This window comes from Peromyscus maniculatus, chromosome 2, assembly GCF_049852395.1.
Source record: "Peromyscus maniculatus bairdii isolate BWxNUB_F1_BW_parent chromosome 2, HU_Pman_BW_mat_3.1, whole genome shotgun sequence".
Taxonomy (NCBI): Eukaryota; Metazoa; Chordata; class Mammalia; order Rodentia; family Cricetidae; genus Peromyscus; species Peromyscus maniculatus.
Window position 1 is genome coordinate 138,977,628 of NC_134853.1, and position 7,024 is coordinate 138,984,651.

Sequence of the window (7,024 nt, forward strand, 5' to 3'; positions counted from 1 at the left end):
GGTCAAGCATCTGGTGACAGAGGAGGGAGCTTAGAAGGCAGCTCTCTTCAGTGAGAATTTGCATACGGGCCAGTTGAGGTTCCTGTTCACACAGACACCTCTGTTCTGCTTATTCTCCATTTAGATGAAGAAAGATGAACAGAGTGCCCTTGAACTTTTTCACAGTCAGGAAGAGCATTGTCTGAATTACTGAACCGTGTTTGAGCTAACATCCTATGACAAATGGATATGTACTAAGAGTGCTAGCTTCCACTAATCCAAAAGCTAAGAAGGTCACCAGACAGCATCTGACACCTCTAACAGAGATGGCTCCATTTTCTTGTAACTGCCTACCTGGTGTACCTACCAACATATTGTAAGTGTCTTGATTTATGACTTTCTTTCCTTCTGTTCCTATAAAAACCTCATCGAACTCTTAGCACTTTGGATATGGTAACTGGGTGGCTCGAACCTGTGCTCCTGGGCCATGGTCACTTATATTTGACCCTAGAATAAACTATCTCTAGTTCCCTTTGAGGTGAGAGCCCCATTTCTGTATTGACATGGTGCTTCCTGGCATCTCTAAATTCTTGGGGTCTACATGGTAATTTTAGCCTCACTCTCATGGCTTCACACTTTGCCCTCTCAGGGGCAGCTTGCAGGGACTCTAGCATGCAGCTTGCAGGGACTTGTCACATGCTGCTTTAGCCTCACAGGAGTTCTTTAGAAACACCAGATGTTTCATTTAGGAGAAGTTCCCGCAATCTCCTAAACTCTTGCTCTCTGTGTGCCTATGTCAGCCTCACATAGGGACACAGATTTCTGCCATCGACTTGAGCAGTATCTAGGCCCTTTGGACTATGGCTTCAGCAGCCTGTAGGTGGTCAGAAGGCTGAACACAGGGCAATGAATCCCCAACTCTGTGAAGCAGTTTGCCAAGTGGCCTTGAGTGGGCGAGACCTAGGGCTCTCTCCTCAAACAAAAGCCCTTGAATCTGAGATAGATGGTGTCTGGCTGATTCCTGAGATGCCCTCAGAGAATATTTTCTGTTTTTTCAGTGCAAAGTATTTGGCTATGAGGTGTGATATATGTCTCTCTGCATGTGTGTTACTAGGACTTGAACCCAGAGCTCCTCACATGCTAAACAAAACTTTGGCTTCTCTTTCCTTTCCTCAGGGTATTTTTTTTTTTTTTTGAGACAGTGTCTCTACATGTAACACTGGCTGGCCTGAGACTTGCTGTATAGACCAGGCTGGCCTCAAACTTGAAGCAATTTTCCTGTCTCTGCTTCTTGATTGCTGGGATCACGGGATTGTACCATTATACTAGTTCTTTGGCTTCTTGTGTGTGTGCACATGCACATATATGAATATGTGTGTGCATGTTTGTATGTGGAATGTGTGTGCAGGCCAGAGGACAAACTCAAGTATTTTTTAACTTTCTTTTTTATTTATTCTTTGTGTCTTTCACACTGTGCATTTCCATCCCATTTATTTCCCTGTCCCCTTCTATCAACCCTCTGTCCTTGCAACCTCCCCTACAGATAAAATAAAATAAAACAAAATTTAAGATTAAAAAAAAAAGAAAAATCAGTCTCATTATAAAAGCTGTGGTGTGACACAGTGAGCCGCACAGTTAACCCTTTTGTCCATATGTCTTTACTTGCAAGTATTCATTGCAAAGAGTCATTGGTCGGGTTCGAGGCCCCTGGTTTCTGCTGCACTATAGATGCTGGGCCCTCACTGGCACTCCTCTTGGGTGTCCTGCTGTTGCCCTGTGTTGTGGAGATCCTGCAGCTTTGGGTCTGCAGAACCAGTCACTTCACATGCTCCAGCAGATCACAGATGGGGTGGATGTTGGGATGGATCAACTGATAACCCTGGTTCTGGGTACTTGCAGAGTTGGTCAGTCCACCAGCTCTCTCTCGTCTCCATCACCAGGGTGGGCTCTCCAGCATCGCCCTGGCTAGTTAACACCTTTCAGCCATGAGCAAGGGACAGGGCCAGTTCTCCCACTTTCACATCCTCAGAGTCGGTTCTCCTACGCCTACACCTTCAGGGCCAGCTCTACCGTGTTGGCCAGGCATGGTGTCGAGACCACTCTCCTGAGTGTTGCAGCTAGTGGGGGGCAGGAGCAGCTCCCCACTCTTATGACCTCAGGGTCAGTTCTCCCACCTGCCTCAGGTATTGGTGGGGGGGGGGGGAGTGTCTCTCTTGCCCATGCGGCCATATGGCAGATGATGTGTGGGGCCAGGTCTCCCATGTTCACGGTCTTGGGGAGGTTCACTTGCTCTCCAGTCAATGGGGTCAGCTCTACTGTGCTGCCCATGTGAACCTCAAGTATTATTTGCCAGGCACTATCCATACCTGTTTTAGAGACCAGGGCCTCCCTCTGGCCTAGAGCTTGGCAAGTAGACAAGGCTTGTTGGTCTGTAAGCTCCATGGATCCACTTGTCTCTGCCTCTCTGGTCCTGGGATTACAAGTGTGCACCACTATGCCTGGTTTTCTTACTTGGGTTCTGGGGATTGAATTTAGGTCCTCGTGTGTGCAAGCCAAACACTTTACCAGTTGGGCCATCTACAGCCCCCTGGCTTCTTTTCAATGGTACTCTCTCTCCAACAACTGCACCTCTTTTGGTTACACATGCTCTTTTTCTGGAAATGCTGTATGCTTTTCCAAATCCTGTTCTGCTTTCTAATCTCAATTCTCACTGCAGATCTGGCTAAAGCCAGCCAGCCATACACATGCCATTGCCTGAATGCTTTGCTAACTTAAGTGTCTTCTATCAGAGAAACTAGTCAATTCCACAAAGCCCAAGGACATGGACAAAATGCAGATAAGTTCTTTGCCAGAGCAAAACATGAATGGTTTCTAGTCTAGTCCCCAACAGAGTCCTCACTTGCACCTGGAACCTCATAAGCACAGCCTTTACTATCTATATCCCTGATAGCATGCTGGTCTCTTTGAGTTCCCACCAGAATTTCTCATTAAGCTCCACTGACCAAAACATTCTAGGCTTTCCCCATACCTGCTCCCTGAAACTTTCCCAAACTCTCTCATAATGCCGATGTCTTCTGAACCACATCATTAAGCTCCATTTCTCATTATCAATAGTCTGTTAGTCAATGTGATGGTTTGAACAAGAATGGTCCCATAGGCTGAATACTTGGTTCACAGTTGGTGGGACCATTTGGGAAGGATTAAGAGGTGTTGTCTTATTGGGGGAGGTGTGTCACCAGGGGCAAGCTTTGAGGTTTCAAAAGCTCAGCCATTCCCAATTAGCTCTCTCTGTCTGGTGCTTGTGGATCAAGATATTTGCCTACCTGCTGTCTTATTCTCAGTCATGATGGTCATGGACTGCCCCTCTGAATATATTCTTTCTTCTATAAATTGCCTTGGTCTTTATCACAGCAATAGAAAAATAACCAAGACCTTTCTGCTGCTGACAAAACACTTGAGATAAACAACTTAAAAGACAGAAATGTTTCTTTTGCTCATGGTTTGGGCCTGTCATGAGGCAAACAACACTACTGAGAGTTCATGGGAACACAACTACTCAGATCATGACAGGCAGGAAGACTGAGAATGAGGATCACAGGTCCCTGCACTCACTTTAGGGGCAAGTCCCCAGAGACCTTGCTTCCTTCTACAATGCCCACCTAATGAAGGGTGCATCTCTTTCAAGTAGCACCATCGGCTGGGGACCAAGCCTTCAATACAGGGCATGTCTAAGTTCCAAACCATAAAGAGAAAAAACTACCCATTTAGTAGTCCCTTTTCAATCTCCCTTTCTCCGTCCTTGGAAAACTCTGCGCGATTGTGGGATCCGTGGGCCTGGACAGGACTGGAGAAAACTCCAGCTACACTAGTCTGTTTCCTATCTCTATGGATTTGCCTATTCTGGATGTTCCACACAAATAGAACCAAACCCAGTGGAGTCTTTAGTGACTGGCATGCGTTTAAGGTTCATCTACGTTGTTGTACCATGTAACAGAACGTCATCCTAGTCCATTGCATGAACAAACCAAAATTTGCTTATCTGTCACCCATCAACCGACAGTTCAGTCGCTTCCCCTCCTCTTTTTAACGTGCTGCTGGCTGGGAACATCTGCGTCTAAGTGTAGACATTCTCTTGAACATCTCTCTAGGAGAGAATTGCTGGGTATCTATTGATTTTGTAGGGAGTCACATGACCTTGTTTACACACTGAGCTAGGGAGCCTGGGGAGGTGCTGGGAGCGAGGAAGGCTTATTTCCTTCAGCGTCTCTCACTCTGATTGGCAGGATCCTATCCCTCACTCTAACCTCGCTTCACCGGGACACTTGCTGGCCAAGGAGCGGATCCGCAGTGTGGAGCTGGGCCCCTCCGCCTGACTCGTTTAGGGTCTCCTCTGGTCGGGGATGGTCTCTTTACGCAGACTCCTTCACTGCTCCTCCCGCAGTCCAGGGCTCAAAACCAACCCAGCTGAGGAAGATGAGCAGCAACCAGCGCTCAGCTACAGAACGACCAGCATGGGTTTATGCTCTGCCCTGAGCTTCCGCGCAAGCGCGGCTTCCCAACCCCCAGCGAGGAGGCGGGGAGTGGGCGGGGTCGGCGCCTCCCAGGCCAATCGAAAGCGAGCGCCCCCGCCCTCGGCGCTGTGGACCGAGCTTGACCCCGGTCGCGGACTGGGGGGGCGTGGCCGCGGAGGGGGCGTGGTTGCGGGCTGGAGGCGGGTCCTGGGGCTGTCAGTCGGCGCCCGCAGCCGCTGCTGCTCGCACGCCGGGCCTCCGGAGCCGCCTCAGCCCAGCACAGGTAAGGCCGCCGCGCTGCAGCGCCATCGCGTCCCTGGGGACCGCTGTCCGCGTCCTCCGGTCATGTCAGCGCCGCGCCGCCCAGGGGGCGGGTCCACGGCCTCCCCTCCCCCACGGCGCCCCTCCGACCCTGCCTGCCCGCACGGTTGCGGGGATGCGGGGTGGGGGGGCTTCGGTCTCACACCTGTCCCCACGTTGCGCTGGCGGGCAGTTGCCAGAGACCCGGCGCAACCCCGGGCCGGGAAAGTTTGTTGACATCCGAGCGTCGCGGGGAGCCGGCGGCTGAGCCGCGGGGATGCGCCTCGGGCAGCGCGGCCGTGGCCTAGGTGGCCCGTGTGGCTCGGGTCCAGAAGTCCTGCTGAGAGCCGCGCGGGGTCCGAGGCTGCTGCGGGGCGCGGGTCTCCGCGGTAGCTCAGCTCTCAGCGCTCTGCCCCCCTCCTTGTAATGTAGCGTTGCCATTTAGACGCGGTGGGCGAATTTACTTAGCTTTCCCCTAACACCTCATGTTTGTGAGGTGCCTTGCCAGGCCTGATTAGTTAATTAACAAGGTGGGAAAAGCAAAATAGACCCCGATACGAATGGCCAGTGCCTTTAGCAACTCCTTGAAATCCACTTAGAGCTACTGGCGTTGAGAGATGTTTTTGGCCGTGGACAGCCCCAGCGTCTTCTGGTTGCTCCAGAGGGCTTAGGTACTCAGTGCAAGGCTGTCCCTATGTGTGGAGGCTCTAAGGTCTAAGGAAGGTTCTCTAGTTTTCTAAACATAAACAGAGGAGGAAATGGACGCCGAGGACGCAGGTAAGGGGAAAACAGAGGTTGAAGTAAGTTTGGCTCCGTGTCTGCTACCAGGTTACCCTTCCTGAGCAGAAAACCTCTGCTCTTTCTCTTGCCTCTCCGTCTTCCCAGGAGGGCTGTATCCACATGGGTAGGCACGACTGGTTCCCCTTTTAGTCTGAAGACCTCTTGTTACCTGTAGTCTTATAGACCCGCCTAGGGACATCCTCTCAAAAAGGCTTAATTAGCACTTTCATCTGCCCATTAAGCAGTGGACCTTGAAATCCTTTGTAATCAGGCGCTGTTGTAGTGCCGAATCTTTAATAATACCTAATTCATTTTAATAGTGTTTCTATAATAACCTTTCTATTAGTATGCCAGCCTTGCAACACCAGGACTTTGTGTTAGAAGCAGCAATTTACTAGAAATATTGTCACAGCAAAAACTCTCTAACAGATTTGCAGCCCACGTTACTTAGATAATTACTGCTAGGGGGCATAAGTTCTTTTTCTTTGTAATATTTGGTGCAGTAGGTGTTACAGAGGTTTTGATCTCTGAGGTCTTTCTGAGGCTGTTTGCCCCAGCAGAAATGGTGTCAGCCACTATGAAACTTGATTTTTTTTTTTTTTGGACAAAAGTCACGAAGTTCCATGTTCCATACTGGTATCTTTTTCGACAAGACTCTGAGCTAATAGCATTTGGCTTTGTGTTGCCGACCTATGTCAAAACAAAGATTAAAAAAATATATTTAGAGGGGTATATTAAAGCTGCAATGATGTTTATAGCATATTTTATTAGTAAAAAATAGCTGGTGCTGTTCTGAGTGCTTTACAGGTGTTTTATGTAATCCCCATGATTTCCCTGCTAACATAGTTCAGCTAGCACCCCACATTTCAGACAAGGAGTCTGAGGCCCGGTTGTTTAACTCAGGACGGACAATGAAACAACAGATTCTAACATTGGTAGAGTTCGGAGTTCAAGACCTTAATGAGTGCGTGGTCCTGCCTCTCCAGACTCCTCTTTCCCATGGGTATTGACTTCTACTGGCTGTTCACGCAGTGTTACATTCTGCACCACAGGGAGGAGATGGGTGCGCCACAGTGTCATACAAGCACTGTGGTGGGAGCTCTTATGCCACTGCCCACTTTGCTACCAGAATTCTGTGATTTTGATGACAAAACATCATCTTCCTCCCTTCCATCTCTTCACCAATGGGATAGCAGTTAAGGAAGCAGATGAGCCAGCTGTCTTTAACCCCGGGAGCTGGAGAGATGAGTTGGTGCACATAGACCTGAGTGTCCTCTTCCGTAGGCACAGCAGAAGAACCAGTAGAAATGACTGATATGTATGTGTGTGAGAGACGAGAACTGGAAGGCCATACCGTGGATGAGAGGCTTCACCTTGTTCAAGCATTGTTAATTTTAAAAAATTACATTTATTTATTTATTTATTTATTTATTGGGGGGGGTCAAGATTCTCTC

General features: G+C 49.2%; 1 protein-coding gene across 4 annotated transcripts in view; it reads left to right on the plus strand.

Moving 5' to 3' along the window:
* Positions 1 to 4,665: 4,665 nt before the first annotated feature.
* Positions 4,666 to 7,024, plus strand: part of Hivep3 (HIVEP zinc finger 3) — a 432,983-nt gene continuing 430,624 nt past the window's right edge. For 2 of the 4 annotated variants that reach the window (XM_042271805.2, XM_016005817.3), the window contains exon 1: positions 4,674 to 4,773. The gene's annotated coding sequence lies outside the window, so the exon portion shown is untranslated. Of the gene's footprint in view, positions 4,774 to 7,024 lie in introns of all 4 variants that reach the window. The other 2 variants (XM_016005814.3, XM_042271804.2) reach the window with 2 other exon arrangements.